Raw genomic sequence first — 21,506 nt, 5'->3', positions numbered from 1 at the left:
GCTTTTGATTTTCATTTATTTTACTATTTAAATAATTAACTGATACCACCAAATCATTATTTCTCATGCTGAATTGTACTCTTCCTCTTTCCATGAAGGCTGCCTTTTATCCAGAGATTGGTCTCTACAAGAACTGCTGAAAAACCGTTAGAACATTTTAAATGCAACCGAGACTGGATCCAGTAAACTTCAGAAGTCACTAAGAAAATAGGGTGTAGACGTTTACACTGAAAAATTACTTGTAAACTCTAATCTTCTGACGATAGGCTCTAACCTCAACTCTCATCCTCTCACCTTCCCAATACCACAAAACCTAAACATCAAACCCAAAGCACAAAAATTGGACACATCAACAGGTATTCGAACAACGGGGAAGCAATGTCACTGGTGAAAAGAGCACAGCTGCACACAGTAAGCACTCTATAAATTCCACTGATTGATTGATTTGAATCAGGAAAGCTGGGCAATAGTCCCAACTCTCGCTCTAATCCTTGGGTAAATTATGGAACCTGCCTATTCCTCAGTTTCTTCAACATATCCATATTTCCCCTCTCTCTGAGACTGTGAACCCCATCTAGGACAGGGGCTGTGTCCAATCTGATCATCTTTTCTATATTCCATAGCTTAGCCCAGTGCACTGGAACCCAATAGAGGCTTAATAAATAGCTTCAGACGACTCTACCATTCTTTTCCACTGCATCACTCGGAGAGTGAGGTGGAAAAAGAACTCACCAAGTGACAGCATATTTTTTTTGTGAAGAGAAATGATGGAAATGAAATAGCTTCAGATGACTCCACCATTCTTTTCCATTGCATCACTCGGAGAAGGAGGTGGAAAAAGAACTCACCATGTGACAGCATTTTTTTTTTGATGAAGAGAAATGATGGAAATGTAAAAAGTGTTTTGCGCCAAGCAAAATAATTGTCATGTTTTGGCTAGCAGTAGGGCCAGAGACTGTAAAATGTCAGTAAATATTCTGGATTTTTTCTATAATTCAAGAACAGCTTGGGTCCAAGGAGGTTGCTCCTGCCATCTAGCGGCCACATCCATGATAAACCAGGTGCATCATTTTTTAAAAAAGTCATAAATGTCACCCATTGATCAGGCTCCCCAAGAGGTTTCCTTTGCCACTGATAAATATGATAAATTAATTGCAATTAAAGCATTAATCATTCGCTTTGGGCCAAGCAATGTGCTATGCGATATGGTAGATGCAAGGTAATCGGATCGGCCACCATTTGAACGGCAGGAGCCGCACGACCTTAGGATTCAGGCACAGGATCATCTGTAGTGTGTGTTACTTTAAGGCTCTTTACCCTTCTTTAAGCCAGTCATCCCACAGGATGACAACTCAATAGATATGCATGGCAGGACCTATCCCCAAAAGGAGCTCTTTCACCAGTATTAAGGACTCGGACGGCCTGATCCTTCAGGATACAGACAAATTCGTCACAATATCGCATCACATTGTCCACGTCCTGTTCCTTTCCCATATGGTGCTCACAGTCTAAGGAGGAGGAGGAACCCATATTTTACCCTATTTTACAGGTGAACAAGCTCAAGTCAACAGAGGTTAAGTGATTTGCCCAAGGTTACACAATCAACAAGTGGCAGAGCCAGGACTAGAGCCCAGATCTCCCGACTCCTGGTCCTAAACTCTTTCTACTGGACCAAGCTCTTGAGCGATGGCTAAGAGGAAAGCAGATGAAGGAGTGTGGGTGAAGCTGGAGAAGTGAGGAGGAGGTTGAGGAACTTATATTCGATGACTTTGATTTTGTCAACAAGGTAAATGTCAAGGTCACTGGGTTAAGGGAATGTGGGAGAAAATAAGGTACTGGAGAAGGGAGTTGAAGGTTTGGGACAGTTGGTCAGGGTAATGGGCATGGAAGTCGGTGATGGAGTAATGCAATGGTGCTGATTAGACCTGAGGGCAGTTATATCAAGCTAAGGATGAATTTGAAATGGCCAAAGTTGGCCTGGATAATGGATTTCCACCAATGGATCCTGGAGCAGAAGTGTACGGTGGGATTGGTAGGTGCAAAAATGATGGAGGGGCAAGGAAGTTGAGCTTGGCCAAGGGATCTACAGGCACGGTCCCTCTCGGCAAAATTAAAGTAGTGGATTTGGGCATCAAGAGGGTAGGGCTGAGTCCACGTGGGACACCATGTCTGCAGATCTAAGCCAAGACCACACCACCTCCAAGATGGGTGAGTCCCCAGTTCCTGCCAAGAGGCAGCACTATTCATGGGACAGGCTGACCGAGCTAGGGAGGCAGACCCCGCCCAGCCCAGCGTAACACCTCTCCCAGCCTCAGGGCAACACTACTTCCAGTAGAAGCCCTGAGTTAGGTGTTTCAACTTCAGAGAGAGACTGCGGGCTCCCTTCACCTAGAATTGAGACTGGGAAGGCAAAGAAAAATACTTTTTGCATGGTATTTGTTAAGCGCTTACTATATGCCAAAAACCGTACTTAGCTTAGGGGTAGATGAAAACTAACCAAGTTGGACCCGGTCGATGTCCCACTTGGGGCTCACAGCTTTAATCCCCATCTTACAGATGAGGTAACTGAGGCACAGAGAAGTAAACTGACTTGCCCCCAGATCACAGCAGACAAGTGGCAGAGCAGGGATTAGAACCCAGGTCCTTCTGAGTCCCAGGCCCGTGCTCTATCCATTAGGCCACACTGCTTCTTCAGGTCGGTCTCCCCTCTCCCACAGGATTGCTCAGCTCCCTCTTACGGTCCCAGTTGGGCCCCTGAGGAGTGGTAGCCTGACCACTCCCACCCTAGGGAGGAGGGCCTGAAGCCTTCTTTGTACTCTGTCCCCATCTCTTTCTTTAACCATCACCAGGTCTCCATCCTCCATCGTATTAGCTCTCTTCTATTTCTTTTCTCTCTTCCCTGACATGATCTTTACCAATTGCACCAGTTCTTAAGGCAGTGATGGCACCCCTTCTCAAGTTGGCACGTTCAGCGATAGCCACCCACGCCGGACTAAACGGGCACTCTGTCCAGAGAACAATAAAAATCTGTCTTTGCCTAAGGAAATGAAGAGTTGGCATCCAGTGAAAGTGACCAATCAACGGTATTACTTGAGCGCTTACTATGTGGAGTGCACTGTGCTGAGCGCTTGGCAAAGTAATACAGAGTTGACAGACATGATCCCTACCTTCAGGGAGGCTACAATCACTGTAGGTAGCCAATCCAGATCATTTAGGCCCCTGGAAGCCTGCGTTTTCTTAATAACCCTCTTTATGCCTGAATTATTATGGCAGTTGCCTCAACTTGCCATTCTGCCTGTACACAGGCAAAAGATACTCCTCAGTAATATGACTGCATCTAAAATGCAACTCCTAACCCATGTGAAATTACAGCTGCAGATAGATTTGCTCTTTTTAAGCTTAAAGCTACCCAGTAATAAAAAATAATTGCTTCAAAAGCCAGAAATACAAAATGTCAAAAGAAAACGCACCTTGTCTCTCAACCATATCATATTTGGAGTCTGAACTACCCTCTGCCGATATATTTCCTCTAAATTGTTCTAATTTAAAATGAATGTGCTCAGTCAGGAAGTCCTATATAACATTTTCATAATCACACTACATCGCGTCTATGTGAGCCACATCCAAACCTTAAGAAATATATTTTATTATTGGTACCTCTTACATAACTGTGTTGTTATTGATTTATGAGTCAATTGCAATTTTACTTTGGTTCTATTCTGTCAACTGTTAATAATCCATCAGGACTGTGGATAAATACCGAAACGATGTAAGTTATGTTAAGCTTTTACAAACACCAGAAGGAACACTCAAATTACTAACAACACGTGCCCTCAGCCTTGATCATTCATCTTGCCTACAAACCCTTCCGTATTCAGCAGTACCTCCAGTTTAGAGGAAATTAAATCACTGCAGATCCAGTGTCAAAACAATGCATTCACTACTTTTTACTTAACACTTTGAGACATAAAATGTATTACAGCCTTGCCGTTTGGGTCAACTCCGATCAAATTTTCAAAAACTATTTGCATATAATGCCAGATTGCAGATTTTATGACAGCATAAATATTCACTGCAGAATGAATTTACCATACAAGTTACTGAAGACAGAATCAAATCTGTGCTACAAGAGAGCATGATGTAAGGCAACTGTCTAGTCATTCGGCTTCCCCAAATATCTAGATCCCGAATACTTAATGTATTGGCAACTCGAATACTTAAGGTACGTGGAACTACAACCATGCATATACTAAATCTTGAATATCTGCATTCTAAGATTAACATAGTAATAAAACCTCCTTAGTATTTTGAGTATATTAACAGTGCATACACCAGGATTTTGACCTGATAGACTGGAATGGCTCTTTTATGTTGGACCATTAAGGCACAAACCAAGAAGGATTAGCACAACAGACAATAACTCCTCTTGAATTATACCTAGAGCCTAACAATCAAAAATTCTTTTTACTAAGTGTTCACAAATATACACGCCAGCTCAACAAAGTGCAGCTTAACCCTAAAAAGCCAGGATGGTACAAGAAAATGACAGGATTATGAAAATAGACCTGGTTGGTAGATAGTGTTTAGGTAGATTATTATTTGGCCAAAAGTTTAGAGTTTAAGATCAACCAGAAAGAAACATTTTCATGACAACCTGTGAAAGGGTTCTGTACCCAGCAACCAAGCCATCAGTCTATTTGTGCTCTGTTTGCAGAGCAGGCAGGGAGTGCCACAAGGTCAAGGTCTATATTTGTTCAACAAATGTCCAGACTTAAATTAGCCCCATTTTATGACAGAATATGTGCCTAATTTAAACTAAAATTTTCTGTTCAGTATCCAAATCATATATTCAGGCTAAAACATCTGACCAGCTCACAAACACATCGGATTATCACTGCCCCTTCCAGGCTATTTTCCAGGTGTAGGTGGCTGTCGGTTTGATTTATGGGGTATTTGTTAAGCTCTTACTATGTGTCAAACACTGTTTTAAGTGCTGGGGTAGGTATGTGTTGATTAGATTGGACACAGTCCCTGTCTTGCCTGGGGGCTCAGAGACTTAAGTAGGAGGGAAAACAAGTATTTAATCTCCATTTTACAGTTGAGGAAACTGAGGCACAGTGTGGCTAAGTGACTTGCCCAAGGTTACATAGCAACCAACTGGCAGAGCAATTGGCAGTACTGGGATTAGAAACCAGGACCTCTGAATCCCAGGCCTGTGCTCTTCTTAACCAGCTGAAGTTACTCAGTCTTTCCTTCCTCTCTCCCACTTTCCTCCTTAAGCCCAGCTATTGCACTGGCCTCAGTCTTTAGAAAGTGAAACAAATGAAAATATGTTTTGTATACATCAAGCCACACCTTATTTCCGCAGCTATCCAGATGGACTGGGAAAAATATTTGTACAAAAATTAACCTTAGGTACCTGGACTACTGGCAATATATTATGGACAGTTTTCAATCACATATCTCATTTAAGAGTCATTGTCTTACTAAAGAGGCCAGAAATCAAATCTGGATTACACACTTAGCAAAAAAAAAAAAAAATGGCTTTAGTTTCTTAGTCTGACTAGCTCAGAACCTTCAGATCCTCTGAGAAAACAGGTTTAGGAGCCTTCATGGGGCAGGGGGGCGGTGCATAGGTGTATAAAAGAGCAACAAAAAGCAAAAGCATCATAATGGAATCCTTTTAAACATCGGGATGTCCTCAGTGAGAGCAACGGGCCTAATTTTGATAGCGGAGACTGAAGGGGACAGGCACTAGTCACAAACCTCCCACTGAAATCCATTGGCAATGACCATCAGGATATCATTCAGTATATCTAGTCTATTACAGCAAGATGTGCATAGGTTGATAGTGGACTTTTTCTGAATATAGTTACATAAACTAGTAGAAAAACTGGAACCTCAACAAAGCATTCTACTTTCTCAGTGCACCCAAATCCATTAAAGCTGCTGCTAAAGTTACTTTGATATATAAGGATTATGCTTTCAGCACTTTTTGATTTTGAGGTATCTATACCTTTATCAAAAACCCATCCAATTTGCTAACAAATTTTGAATCATTTCAAACGTACATCATATTTTCAAGCATTCAATTAATGACGTTACCATCTATACCACATCTTTATCTGTGTATGGGTCACAAAACTCCAAATTGTGATTCCCAAGCTACAAAAATTACTGTAAACCAGGGCCATTCCCTTCTAAGGGAATATTAACCTATTAAACGTTTTCCAGGAAAAGGCCATTTTTAAGACTGAGGCATGGCACTAAACTTTCCCACCCAAATATATGTATACTACTTTACATATGTTGCATATTTACATGTTATCATATTTGCAATCATTCAGTCATATTTCTCATGTCTACATAAGCAAATAAATCCCACAAGATGAAAACGTTATAAATAGAACCTCCTGTCAAGTGTAGTCATTCACTTTAATTCAACACCTGGATATGATTCGTGCTGTATCCACAAAAATACATTAAGATGATCCGAGAAGCAGATCGTCTCAAAGTTTTAGGATTACTTCCCAGCAGTTATGAAGGTTCATGGAGCAAGAGACTCATCTGAACACTGCTTTGAACAGGTCAAGAAAATCTTAATCGCATCTCCTGGCATATGCATGACTCACTGGGCTGAGAGTTATTTCCTCAGTAACAGCAGACTATAATCCCGATCAAGAGCCGATGCAGATATTAACTTGAGCTAAAAAGTGCTAAGTGTCAGAAAATGGGCTTTGAGCAGTAGTACTTCAGGATGGCATTATATTTTAAATCATTTATGATGCACTTCATGAATATTGATGCTGCCATTAAACCACGGCTTCTATTTTAGGGACAGTAATAAAGGCAAACCAGTTAAAGATTTACTTTAGCAACTGATCAGTCTTCATATGCAGCCAGAATACTAGTAATCAAGAAAAACTAACTATATGAATTAAACATTACTAAACAGAATAAAAAAATGTATTACCTCGAGCTGAATTTTCATTAAAAGTTGCTGATTTTCTATCAGATGCCACCATCTCTCTCAGTTCTGTGCATAAAGAAATGGGAGATTAATAAAAACAACCTTTTGCCTTCATGTGTTAAATTCTTCTTAAAAGAGATTCATTAGTAACAAAGGTCAGCAAAGAAAATCATTAACAAAAACTCCAGCTATGTTCTGCAGTTGCCTGCTTATAAGGTGGCTTCTAAATGCCAGGTAACTTCCAACAGGGTTCCTCTCCCATGCAGCTGAAAGTGACTGCAGCACATACTTAATCTAGCTTTTTTGCTTCTTCCTGTTTCTCCCACCCCCGCTATAAATGTGTTGGAGAAAGAGAAAAACCTGGATTTAGAGGCTGGCTGTTCAGGAAGAAGAGGTAAATATCAATAAGAACCATCTTTCCTATTTCAGACCATTTTCTTGGATTATAAGACTGATTTGAGAAAATTTTATCCATTGTTCACATGGGCTAAATGATCAAAGTTTTGGGGGATTTTAGGATTTTGTGGGGGGGGGGACAGGGGAGAGTGTTGATACCCACAAAAGCAGCTTGGCCTTGTGGATATCGGGAAGAGCACAGACCTGGGAGTCAGAGGACTTGGTTTTTAATTCTGGTCACTGTTGATGGCCTGCTATGACCTTGGGCAAGTCAACTTATCTGTGCCTCAATTTCCTCATTTGTAAAATAGGGACTCAATACCTGTTCTTCCTACTTAGACTGTAAACCTCATGCAGCACAGGGATTTTGCCTGATCGAATTGCACTGTATCTACGCCGTACTTAATATGGTGCATATTAATTATTTAAATTAATGTCACTCTCTCCCTCTTGATTGTAAGCTTGTTCTTGGTAGGGAATGTGTCTGCTAACTGTTGAATGTACTCTCTCAAGCATTTAATACAGTGCTCTGTAAATAGTAAGCATTCAAGAAATACCATTGATTAATTGATGGCTTGGTATATAATAGGCACTTAAGTACCACAAGCATTATTAGAGTGCCGAAATAGGTTACTGCAGAATCCCTACCAGCCAATGAACACAGAGTTATGGAATTTTTATGTACCACAAAAATGCTCTTCAGCAATCACAAATTGTTAAAAATGACAAATATAGATCCAGTGCCTATTTCAAAGTTGACTTCAAATTAATAACAGTTATATAGATTATTCCATAAAGTATCTAATTACTTCATTATTCAAGTCTTCAAGAAGGAAGATGAGAAGTCCATATCTGGCTAACGGACTTTCAAACGCCACCAACCCTGCAGATCATCCAGGGATAGATAAAAGTGCCACTTACTGCATTTAATTGATCAAAGAAAATTTTACAGTTAAAAAGAACAACCATCAAAAGGTTACTCATTACACCAAGAGTGGTGAAATGGTTACCTTCCATACTGGGGATCAAGGCATGTCCAGGTATTGGGAAGAAATAAATCAGTGCGTTCAGACGTGGTCCTTGTCTTTTCATTCAAACAGTATTCCCTAACTTTACCCAACTTTCCTCTGCTGAGTTTGAGACCACAAGCTACCACTCCTCTACATTTCTCTGCCACAAGGAGGAAAATTGAGGAAGGGAGAGGGGGAGAACAGGGCTTATGTTATTGACCAATCACCAGCTGATGAGGTGCAGGTGAAAACACCCAACATGTGACTGTGCTTAACAAATCCGATTTTGCTCAACTCAAGATTGCCCAGGCACAGCAGTTGGTCAACTGGGCACTGAGGAAACAGAAATCTCTCATTTTAAATTCGTTTGGGAAAGAAACTATATGGAAGGAAGGCTTCCAGCCAAAAAAGTCAATTAGCAGTTAATCACCATGCCCTGCCTCGTGATTGCCACTTTATTGTCCATTGATAGCTTCCTAAAGTGTCCCATAAAATGATAGATTGAAGGTAAAGCCATTGAGAAATGTTTGTGAGATAAAGGCAGGGGAATTTTCCCTGTTGGCCTATCTGTGGTATGGATAACTTCTCACCATATCTTTAGCATCCTAAACTCTTTCTTAGACCTCTTTATAAACAACATGGATAGGAAAGGAAATATTTTTAGTCAATTAATGTGGTACTGAGAGAAACATCTGCCTCTTATGAACACAGGTTCCATGACAGTGCAGATGACTTTTCTTTAAATGACCCTGTTCAAAACCCATTTAGGATTTTGACAATTAACCTTTTCCTTGGAAGGGAATCATTACACTTGAAATGCATTGCATTTCAAAGCAAGGAGCAATCAGCTTTCTTCAACACAGCCTGGGATGCCCCACTGCTCCCTATTAAATAGGAATGCTGTGCCTTGGGATAAAAACAACTTAAAAGACTGCCAGGAATGGAAGCTGTCTCCACCTGAGGCCACTTGAGAGTGATTCAGCTGGTCAGCATCAAGACTGGTACAGTTTCCTTTTAGGGTGGAGTGACCGTGGAAGTGTCAACCGTGCCACCAGCCTGGTTTCTAAAGTCCAGCACTGTCAATTCTGCTTGACTGTCTTGTTCATGACGTGCAGCAAAGTCCAGAAGCGGTGGAGAAGTTGACTGAAGGGTATACTCTATTCGAAAAGAGAAAACATTATAGGGGGTGGGGCCAAGGCCAGTAATGGCAAGAGCAAACAGCAGTGTTCTCCCACCTTCTGACCCATCCCCCTTACAGAGAGCATACCACAGTTCATTCAATCATATTTATTGAGCACTTGCCCTGTGCACAGCACTGTACTCAGCACTGGGGAGAGTACAATGCAACAGAAAATGGACACATTCCCTGCCCACAACGAGCTTACTGTCTAGAGGTGAGCAGAAGGACATTGGTATAAATAAATGACATATGTACATAGGTGCTGTGGGGCTGGGAGAACAGAGTGAGCAAGTCAGGGCAACACAGTAGGGAGAAGAGGAAAGGGGGGCCATTTAGGGAAAATCTCTTGGAGATGTGCCTTGAATAAGCCTTTGAAGAGAGGAGAGTAATTGTCTGTCGGATTTGAGGTGGGAGGGCATTCCAGGCCAGAGACATGATGTGGGTGAGGAGTCAGGAGAGAGATAGGTGTGATCAAGGCACAATGAGATGGTTGGCATTAGAGGAGCAAAGTATAGGGACTGGATTGTAGTAGGAGAATAGTGAGGTGAGGTAGGAGGGGGCAAGATGATTGAGTGCTTTAATGCCAATGATGAGCTTTTATTTCATGCAGAAGTGGATTGGTAACCACTGGAGTTTTTTGAGGAGTTGGGTGACATGAAAAAAATGGCAAGTGCTTGCACTGAACATCAGAAGAAAGTGAAGATTATAAATTACTAAAATTTTATTTCAAAAATAACACTGTCTTCATTCATCCAATGATCACATTCTTTATAAGGTTCATTCCTTACATGGAGGGATGCTCAAGTTCCATCAAGAAATCACAAGCTCTATTACCTGTTCTCTCGCTCAAAATGAATCTCTTAAAGACAGCAACTCAGTAGCAACATCTACTCTAGTAAGCTTCTCTTTTTGAGGATTATTTACTGTCATTTACTCGCCATGTTCATTCCAATTCCCCGTGGCCTATTTTCAGCTCATGTGCCTTTTCATTTCAATACTAGTCTTGCTTATCAACCAGAGTTTCTTATTTTATTTTCCAATCAATGTCTTGAGGAAAAAGAAGTTTGAAATCATTTTTTTAATTATAGTATTCTATGTCTTTCATGCAATCATTTCATTTGTAATAATAATAATGCATTGGGTGTATATGGTGTTCATTACCTTTCACCGAAGAAATGAAAAGCATTTTCCAAATATACCACACAGTAATTTTTTAAAAAATTTAACTTATAACTGGAGAATTGTACAAAAATTAAGGCAAATATTCATTCCTCAGACATTTCCTAAGCTCTTCTACTTACAATTATACAGATCCTCCTTCTAATTTGTGCAATTATGGAAAAGTCAGACCCCCAACTTGCTTCATTATCACTGGCTTCCTCTACTAAGGACATAATGGTCAAATTTCTGCATTAGCCACTCGTTTCTTAACCCACACATGCCCCATCTTTATTTTCCAGGGACTCTGGAAAAATATAGAACTGATTTAAAGTCAGAGATCTCTCCAATCTTTTGTAGCATGTGTTTTATGAGACTAGGCTTGATATGCCCCCTGTGAGAACATGTAAACTATTTGCTCACTGACTAACTTTTCCCTCAAATTAGTCTTTAATGTACTTATTTCCATCTGCCTTTCCAGTCTGATATACCCTTGTCCATTCTAATATACTTAATCTTTCTATTTCTACCTGAGCTCCAACGCAAGCTTTCCCAAGCATGCTCCACTCTCCAAAAATTCCTCCATCCTCTCCTCTCCTCTATCCTCCTTCTCTCTTTCTCCTTCCCAGCTGACTCACAAAAAGGTCTCAAGAAAAGACTAGGTTGGAAACCTCCACCTGTTCCTCTGACCTGAACCTCTCACCCCTTTCTCATTCTCTGATGGCTTCTTCCTTTCCACTTTCAAAACACATCTAAGTCTTCCCTTTACTAAAAAAGCCTTCTACACAGTCCACAATTCCCCCAAATACCACCTTCATCTCCCTGCTCTCATATCTATCTGAACTCTTCCAACAGGTTGTTTATACTCACTGCTTTTTCTTCTTCCCTACCAACTCTTCTCGACATACTACAGTCAGGCTTAATCAGAGGTATTTGTTGAGTGCTTACTGTTGCAGACCACCGTACAGAGCCCTTAGGAGAGTACAGTTCAACAGATTTGGTAGGCATGTTCCCCTCGATGTACCCTCGATCTCGTCATCTCCTACCGCTGCACTATCTCCTCCCTCACCAACTCTGAAATCCCTCTCTCTGACCATAACCTTCTCACCTGCCTCATCTCTCACACTCCCTCCCCCTGCAAATCTTCGCTACTGCCCCACAGAGACCTCCGCTCTCTCGATCCCATCCGTCTTTCCAGTAGCATCTCTCCTCACCTTGCCGCCCTGTCCTCTCTTCCCACTCTCGACAATCAGGTCTCCGCTTTCAACTCCACCCTCTCTACTCATCTCGACTCTCTCGCCCCCCTTTCCCTCCGCCGCTCTCGCTCCACTAACCCACAGCCCTGGATCACCTCCTCCGTCCGCCTCCTACGCTTCTATGCTCGAGCTGCTGAGCGCTGCTGGCGAAAGTCCAAGCACCAAGCCGACCTCACACACTTTAAATTTATCCTTTCCTGCCTTAACTCTGCCCTCTCCTCCGCCAGGCAAAGCTTCTTCTCCTCCCTCATCGACACCCATGCCCATCACCCCCACCGACTGTTCCGGACCTTTTACTCTCTCCTTAGGCCCCCTGTTCCTCCCCCTCCCCCATCTCTCACCCCCAATGATCTGGCCACCTATTTCCTCACGAAAATCAACACGATCAGGTCTGAGCTCCCCAAAGTCACTCCTCTGCCTCTCCCCTCCCCCCCACCGACCCCCTCCCCTACTTTCCCATCCTTCCCTGCAGTATCCTCAGAGGAGATCTCCTCCCTCCTCGCAAGTGCCACCCCCTCCACCTGCGCCTCGGACCCCATTCCCTCTCACCTTCTTAAAACCATCGCCCCTGCCCTCCTCCCTTCCTTAACTTCTATTTTTAACCACTCAATCTCCAAGGGCTCCTTCCCCTCTGCCTTCAAACATGCCCACGTCTCCCCCATCCTAAAAAAACCCACTCTTGACCCCACTTCCCCCTCCAGTTATCGCCCTATCTCCCTGCTACTCTTCCTTTCCAAAATCCTAAACGAGTCGTCTACAATCGATGCTTAGAATTCCTTAACTCCCATTCTCTCCTAGACCCCCTCCAATCTGGCTTCCGTCCCCTCCGCTCTACCGAGACTGCTCTCTCTAAGGTCACCCGTGACCTCCTTCTTGCCAAATCCAATGGCTCCTACTCCATTCTAATCCTCCTTGACCTCTCTGCTGCCTTTGACACTGTCGACCATCCCCTCCTCCTCCATACCTTATCTCACCTTGGCTTCACGGACTCTGTCCTCTCCCAGTTCTCCTCTCACCTCTCTGGCCAGTCATTCTCGGTCTCCTTCACCGGAGCCTCCTCCCCCTCCCATCAACTGTTGGAGTTCCTCAAGGGTCAGTTCTTGGCCCTCTTCTGTTCTCCATTTACACTCACTCCCTCGGTGAACTCATTCGCTCTCACAGCTTTGACTACCATCTCTACGCAGATGACACACAGATCTACATCTCCGCCCCTGTCCTCTCCCCCTCCCTTCAGGCTCGCATCTCCTCCCGCCTCTGGGACATCTCCACCTGGATGTCGGCCCGCCACCTAAAACTCAACGTGAGCGAGACTGAGCTCCTCATCTTCCCTCCCGAACCCGGTCCTCTCCCAGACTTCTCTATCACCGTGGATGGCACGACCATCCTTCCCGTCTCTCGGGACCGCAATCTCGGTGTCATCCTTGACTCGTCTCTCTCGTTCACCCCGCGCATCCTATCCGTTACCAAGACCTGCCGGTTTCACCTCTACAATATCGCCAAGATCCACCCTTTCCTCTCCACCCAAACGGCTACCTTACTGTTACGGGCTCTCGTTATATCCCGGCTAGACTACTGTGTCAGCCTTCTCTCTGACCTCCCTTCCTCCTCTCTCGCCCCGCTCCGGTCTATTCTTCACTCCGCTGCCCAGCTCATCTTCCTGCAGAAACGATCTGGGCATGTCACTCCCCTTCTTAAACAACTCCAGTGGTTGCCTATCGACCTCCGCTCCAAACAAAAACTCCTCACTCTAGGCTTCGAGGCTCTCCATCACCTTGCCCCTTCCTACCTCTCCTCCCTTCTCTCTTTCTACCGCCCACCCCGCACGCTCCGCTCCTCTGCCACCCACCTCCTCGCCGTCCCTCGGTCTCGCCTATCCCGCCGTCGACCCCCGGGTCACGTCCTCCCGCGGTCCCGGAACGTCCTCCCTCCTCACCTCCGCCAAACTGATTCTCTTTCCCTCTGCAAAACCCTACTTAAAAATCACCTCCTCCAAGAGGCGTTCCCAGACTGAGCTCCTCTTCTCCCTCTACTCCCTCTGCCATCCCCCCTTTACCTCTCCGCAGCTTAACCCTCTTTTTCCCCTTTTCCCTCTGCTCCTCCACCTCTCCCTTCCCATCCCCACAGCACTGTACTCGTCCGCTCAACTGTATATATTTTCGTTACCCTATTTATTTTGTTAATGAATTGTACATCGTCTTGATTCTATTTAGTTGCCATTGTTTTTACGAGATGTTCTTCCCCTTGACTCTATTTATTGCCATTGTTCTTGTCCGTCCGTCTCCCCCGATTACACTGTAAGCCCGTCAAACGGCAGGGACTGTCTCTATCTGTTGCCAACTTGTTCATCCCAAGCACTTAGTACAGTGCTCTGCACATAGTAGGCGCTCAATAAATACTATTGAATGAATTGAATGAATGAATGTTTCCTGCGCACAAGGAATTTACAGTCTAGAAAGGGAGATAGATCATTAAAATAGAAAAATAAATTGTGAATGTGGACCTAAGTGCCATAGGGCTGAGAGCAGGTTGTGTATCAAGTGCTTAAAGGGTACAGATCCAAGTGCAAAGGCCACAGAGAGAGGGGGAATTGGGGGGGCAAATGGCTTAATCAGGGAAGGTCTCCTGGAGGAGATGTGATTTCAATAAAGCTCTAAAAATGGGGAGGGTGATGATCTGTTGTATAAAAAGGGGAAGGGAGTTTCAGGCCACAGGAAAGACATTGGTAAGGATCCTGTGGCAAGAAAGATGAGATCAAGGTACATTGAGTAGCTGGCATTAGAGGGAGGAAGTGTGAGGACTAAGTTGTAAAAATAAGTCATCACAGAAATGTAGAAAGCGGTGAGCTGATCAATGATAAGGACTTTCTGTTGATGCAGGGGTGGATGAGCAACCACTGGAGGGTCTTGAGGAGAGGGAAGATGTGGACTAAACTTTTTTTTAGAAAAATGATCTAGGCAGCTGAATGAAATATGGGCTGGAGTGGGGAGAAACAGGAGGCAGGGAAGTCAGCAAGGAGGCTGATGTAGTAGTCAAGAAGGGATATAAGTGCTTGTATCAGAATAGTAACAGTTTGGGTAAAAAGAGCAGAAATTAGCATTGTTGTGAAGGAAGAACTGGCACTGACAGGATTTTGTGTCACATTGAATGTGTGGGTTGAATGAGAGAGATGAGAGATGCCAAGGTTCTGGGCTTGTGATACAGGGATTTGAGTGGTATTGTCTACAGTGACGGGGAGGACGGGAGAAGGACAGGATTTGGGTGGAAAGATGAGTTTTGTTGTGGACATGTTTATTTTGAGGTGTTGGCATGACATCCAGATAGCGATGTCCTGAAGGCAGGAGGAGATGCAAGACTTCAGAGAAGAAGAGAGGTTAAGGTTCTACCATCTGCGTAGAGGTGGTGATTGAAACCATGTGAGCATGGACGTAGAAGCATCAGCTGTAACTCTCCAACACTGGAGAACCCAGTAGAAAGAGCATGGGCCTGGGAGTCAGAGTACCAGGCTTCTAACCCTGGCTTTGCCATATACCTGTTGTGTGACCTTGAGCAAGTCACTTAACTTCCCTGTGAGGCCCATGTAGGGGAGGGACTGTGACCTATCAGATTATCTTGTATCTACCCCAGTGCTTATTAGAGAAGCAGCTTGGCTCAGTGGAAAGAGCCCAGGCTTGGGAGTCAGAGGTCATAGGTTCGAATCCCAGCTCTGCCACTTGTCAGCTGTGTGACTGTGGGCAAGTCACTTCACTTCTCTGTGCCTCAGTTCCCTCATCTGTAAAATGGGGATTAAGACTGTGAGCCTCATGTGGGACAACCTGATTACCCTGTATCTACCCCAGCGCTTAGAACAGTGCTCTGCACATAGTAAGCACTTAAATACCAACATTATTATTATTATTACACTGCTTGGCATACAGTAAGCACTTGATACCATTATTATTATTGCTATTAATATTATCACCACTGCTGTCCAGAACCAGACAAGCCCATAGACTACTAGCTACATAACACACAATGTGCAGTGTAATTTCAATGAATGAAAATTGCTTCTATTTCCTCCTTGGAATGTTCCTAGTGATAACTTGCTCCCTTTCCCTCTAGACTTCGCCTTTTACTCTCTCAGGACACTGGGATTCCTGACAGAGGGGTAATTCGCTACCAATCATCGGTTCAGTGGTTGACATCGAGGCGTGCGCTTCACCCCCTGATTGCACAAGCATTAACTGTAAGCCAATTCGTGAAGGAGAGAAAATAAACAGTAACAGATTGCAGAAACAGATCTGCTGGTTTTCAAAACCCCCAATAATCATGTTCCAGGACTAGAGCAAGGGTCCTGGCACTTCCAAACTCACGACTAAAGTGGGCCATTGGATGGAGGAGCTGAGATAGTCAGGAAAAACTGGAGCCAGAGTTGCAGAAACATCAACGGGCTCATGGAAGGCGGATGCTAAAATTGAGGGGTAGATGCAGGGACCCAAGGAATTTCCCTGCAATCATGGCTCTTCAAATACACACTCTCTGGGAATCAGACTCACCCCAAGGAAGATAGGTTGAGTCACCACCTCTCAGAGTTAATACCAAGCTCTTTGTTTTGGGTTAGAATTCTACCTATTTAAATCACTGGAGTTTCACCAGCAGCCAGAAAACAAGTGAACTGAAAGATCTCTTGGAAATACAATGTTTCCCTCAATTGGAAAAGGTGGGGAGGTCCGAGGCAGATATGTAGCTCCGCATATGCAGTAGGTAGAATAGAAATGAAAAAAGAATCTCACATTTTGTATGCAGTGGATGATACTCTCATTTCAAAATGAGCCAGTGGGGAATAAAGAACAGATCGGGGGTTTTTCCCCTTAGATCTTCTTCATTTGTAAAAAGTTCAAAGAATATTATTCGCTGTGGATTTATTTCCCATTTTAAATCTTTCCTGGTTTACTGCACAAGCAAATGAGTCACAGTGCTTTTCAGGAAGTCTTTTACTAATGAGTTAATGCATTTGGGCTGAAGTATCACTGACCTGAATGAAATGCTGACAAGCAGCTGAAACAAAGGCCCGGCAGCCAGACCTTCTGCGAAGAAATAGGCAGTTCCTTTTGAAGGTGATACTCCCCACACCCTTCTTATAAAAGGCACCCCTTATTCTCACATCCAAAAATATTCCTTCTTGGAACACAGTTGAATCCATTTCAAGAAACTCTTACAGTAACATTACAATGGGGTTTAATGCCACTCAGCAAGATTTATTCTTTATTACCCAAAAGATATTTTGTAGGGTTATCAGCTCTGGGAGAAACCTTATTATCTACCAACTTGAAAATTCATTTCCGCACAAATAAAAGATCAGAGCTTTGGTTTGATCCTGAAGGCAAATCTGATTTTCTTGGCTATTAATACTTTACTGCATGTATTGAATATGATGAGGTTTTCCAGGGTTTATATTATGCAAAACGGCTCAGTGCCCCTAAAATATCCAAGCCTTAATCCTCTGGCCTTTGCCGATCTGTCCGTGCATTTAATAGTAAGCATGAAATGCGGCCAGTGACAGATCCATGCATGCAGAGACTGGCCTAATCACATATTTGGGGGCGTAGGTCTTAGGTGCCAGTTTTGTATCAATGTTCTCACCCCATTACGCACCTGTGCCATGAATTCCTCCAGACTCAAGAAGGGCCAAAGGGGCATCTTCTATCTTAATTTTTCCAAGTGATGCTGCAAAGGCTCCCTAATGTGGAGACAAAAGGGCACTTGGCCTACTTCCAAACTATTGAGCTGCTTGACCGATGACCTATCCCTGTGGAGTGTCACTGTAACTCTTAGAGGACAGTGTCTTAGTGTCCTCTAGGACCCAGAGGACCAATCAATCATATTTACTGACTATTTATTGCAGAGCACTGTACTAATCGCTTGGGAGAGTACAATATTACCTACTCGATAGGTAGGTTCCCTGGTCAAAGGAGTTTACGGTCTAGATGGGGAGACAGAAGTGGCATGTCGTATTGGCTAGAGCACGGGCCTGGGAGTCAGAAGGTCACGGGTTCCAATTCTGACTCTGCTACTTGTCCGCTGTGTGGTCTTGGACAAGTCACTTACAGTTACCTCATCTGTAAAATGGGGATTAAGACTGTGAGCCCCATGTGGGACAGGTACTGTGTCCAACCTGATTTGTTTGTATCCACCCCAGCGCTTAGTACAGTACCTGGCACATAGTAAGGGCTTAACAAATGCCATTATCAACAAATAAATTATGGACATGTATGTGACTGTTGTGGGGCTGAGGGTGGGATGAGTAAAGGGTACTCATCTAAGTGCAAAGGCGATGCAGTAGGGAGCGGGAGAAGAGGAAATGAGGGCTTAGCCAGGGAAGGCCTCTTGGAGGGGATGTGCTTTTAGTAAGGCTTTGAAGGTGGGCGGAGTGATCGTCTGTCAATTATGGAGGAGGAGGGAGTTCCAGGTCAGAGGCAAAGATGGGGGTGAGGGGTCCGTGGCGAGACACACAAGTCTCAAGAAGGTCTCACCTACTTTTACACCAGCTCCTCTCATCTCTCATTCAGCTCTAGTTGTCCAGTCAATGAGTGGTGAAGCCCCTCAGAAAGGGAGTTCTATTCTCAAAGTAGACTGCAACATGACTTCCCAAAATACACCTTCGTTAGCATTTTTGATGCTGGGTGGTCAGATTGTAAGTAAACCACTTAAATAAATGTTGGAAGAAAAAGTACAAATGCAAATTCAACACAAGTAGAGCAGGCAAATCCCATTAAAGAAGACATAAAAGTCATACAGTTAACCAGAAGAAAAATGTTTCCTAGAAGGAAGACAGTATTGAAGTTATTTTCTCCAAGAGAAAACAAATTTCTACCCCATCTGCTCTGATAAATCTACTCTTAGACCTTTCTTCAGGTCAGCACAGCAAGCAACAATAGCTTCTAACTTGCATTTGTCTGGTGTTCTGCTTCTGAAGGTCACAGAGTACTTCACAGTGCATTAATTCAGCCCACACTGGCCAAGATACAGTGATCCAAACCTGCTCCTCTCACTACTTTCCAAGTCATTTCCTCCTCCTGCTCAGTTGCCTGGTTTATGCTGGGACCAATTGGAAACATGATTTTTTTTAATACACTATACTCAACCTAGTTTTTCAAAAATCTTCCATTGTCCAGCCTTCCCAAAAGCCTAATTAATTCTCTCTCCCCATCATAATGTGTTATACTTTCCATCTCTTCCCATGTTGCATGGAGAAGCAGCATGGCCTAGTGGCAAGAGCACAGGCTTGGGAGTCAGAGGTCGAGGGTTCTAATCCCATCTCCGCCACATGTCTGCTGTGTGACCTTGGGCAAGTCACTTAACTTCTCTACGCCTCAGCCACCTCATCTGCAAAATGGGGTTTGAGACTGAGCCCCATGAGGGACAGGGATTTATCCAACCTGATTACCTTGTAGCTACCCTAGCGCTTAGAACTGTGCTTGGCACATAGTAAGCGCTTAAAAAATACCATAATTATTATTCCCCAACATAGCTGTCAGCCTTCCAGATAAAAGCTCCACTTTGTTTTGAATATTCTGGGCTGCTTCAGGGCCATCAAGTATGAAGACAAGAGGGGTAAGAGGAGGGTTGCCCCAAGCAGCCATTAACAGGGATGAGATGTTCTTTTGCCATCTTTGCCTTCCCATAACCCCCAAGTGCAGGGTGAATCTAATCTACCCACCACTCCACCGAGTCAGACGTAGCACCCCCACCTTGATTGTGACTCAAGGAGGCAGAAACGGGTCACTATTTCACATGGCTGGGAATCGAGATCAGCCTGGAAGCCCTGAGAGAATCGTAGGAGAGGGGAATCAGCAGCCTGGACCTTTATGGAGACCCAAAATCGACCCAATCTTCTGAATGCCCTCACAGCTGAGAGTGATCTGAAATTGATCAAGAGCCCTGGCACTGGCTATCAATGGGCACAGCCCAACCCCACCTCAGATAATCCTAGAATAAATGGCTCCGAACCCAAATTCAAGAACAAGCTGCAGAATCAGATCTCTTTTGGAGCTCGAACAATATTCAGCTTGGGTCTTCCTTTGGGGCGCTACTCACAAAGCTCTAAGATCAGCTTCCATGCCTTGTAGACATTATCATTTTCACAGTATTTATCCAGAACCACCACTTTCTAGGTACTGCAAATACACAAGCAATCTGCTCAGGGATCTCAGTCTCAAAAACAGACAGCTAGATAGATAGCCAGCAAGTGCAAACTAATGAGTCAAACAGAAAAAGGCAGCAGTGATAATGTGCAATTTGCATTGGAAACTAGTAGGTGACAGCTGAACATAATGAATCATGAACTTGAATGTGCAGCAGTTTTTAACTTATCACTAGAAAATCTTCAGGAAGTTTCTGGAGTCTAATAAACGTATATGGGCAAATAGGAAGTGCTTCAAGGCATAGATTAGGGACTCGCCGGATATGCAAATTCAAATGATGGCTTCTGGGCTGGACAGACCGGCCAGAAGCCAAAAAAAAATCCCTAACCACCCCAAAGCTTTTGTGCCTTGAAAAAGAAAAACCGAAAAATCTTCTTGGCATCTAATTATTGTGTGATATTCCAAGCCACATGATTAAAGCTAGGCTGAATGCCTAAATAAAGGATCCTCTTTAGTGCAGTCACTAAATATACAGCTGCCAAAAGTTCACAAATAACCAAACACCCACATTTTAATTAAGAAGATAATATCAAATAGTTGAGAACACAACTGAGAACAAATAAATCTGGAAAATGGTCTTCTTGTGCCATTATTTTAAGGAAGAGTGATAAATCATTTTAATGGAACCTCTGCAATAGTGTAGCATCAGGAACAAAGAGTCAATTCACAAAGGGCGGGGAATAATAAACAGGACACTAGAAAATATAAAATAACATATAATTATAATTGTGAAAGATTGGTTCTATATCTATCACTTACCATAATGACCAGTAATATACTTCAAGTCTGTGTCTACATCTCTAAAAGCCTTCAGAGTTGGCATCGTAGTGATGCCAAGAGGCTCTTAAGGAACAATAGATTATATTGAAAAAACTTGGGAAACAAGCTTAGTCAATATATGTAAAGACCCTGAAGTAAGAAGTGCTAATTACACATAGTGAACATCAGTTAACTGTTCTTGTGGGTCTAAATATCCTATTACAATCATTTTTTTCTTTTACAAATTGTGGGGAGAAATATCACTGAAAAACTACAGTAATCGCATTTGTAGGATGGCTATCATCAGCAAACTGCATTATGCCCAAATACTATCTCTGAAAGAAAGGACAATTGGATGATTTCCTCGCCACCAAATGTGAAAAACTGTTCTTATGAGGCCTGAGAATACACAGTGATTTCCAACCATATAACAGTTCTTACTAAAATTTCAACTAATTCCCTTCAGCACTGATATGAGTGAAAGCAAGAGATCAATTGTCCTTACCATCCTTCAGACATTATCCCTATCTGGAGTGGAAAGAATTTCTGCATTGAGAACTTCAGTCACTCTGGTACACACAGATAGAGAGAAATTCT

At 43.3% G+C, this 21,506-nt stretch overlaps 1 protein-coding gene across 5 annotated transcripts in view; it reads right to left on the bottom strand.

Annotated features, from left to right (window-relative positions):
- Positions 1-9,527, bottom strand: part of INPP4B (inositol polyphosphate-4-phosphatase type II B) — a 463,330-nt gene extending 453,803 nt beyond the window's left edge. For all 5 annotated transcript variants that reach the window (XM_007668427.4, XM_039913682.1, XM_029076612.2 and 2 more), the window contains exons 1-2: positions 9,334-9,527; positions 6,974-7,036 (exon numbers count right to left, since the gene is read on the bottom strand). The gene's annotated coding sequence lies outside the window, so the exon portion shown is untranslated. The remainder of the gene's footprint in view (positions 1-6,973; positions 7,037-9,333) is intronic.
- Between the last annotated feature and the right edge of the window lie 11,979 nt (positions 9,528-21,506).

Source organism: Ornithorhynchus anatinus, chromosome 12, assembly GCF_004115215.2.
Source record: "Ornithorhynchus anatinus isolate Pmale09 chromosome 12, mOrnAna1.pri.v4, whole genome shotgun sequence".
Classification (NCBI taxonomy): domain Eukaryota; kingdom Metazoa; phylum Chordata; class Mammalia; order Monotremata; family Ornithorhynchidae; genus Ornithorhynchus; species Ornithorhynchus anatinus.
The sequence above is the reverse complement of the archived record's forward strand: the minus strand, read 5'-3'. Positions and strand labels throughout refer to the sequence as shown.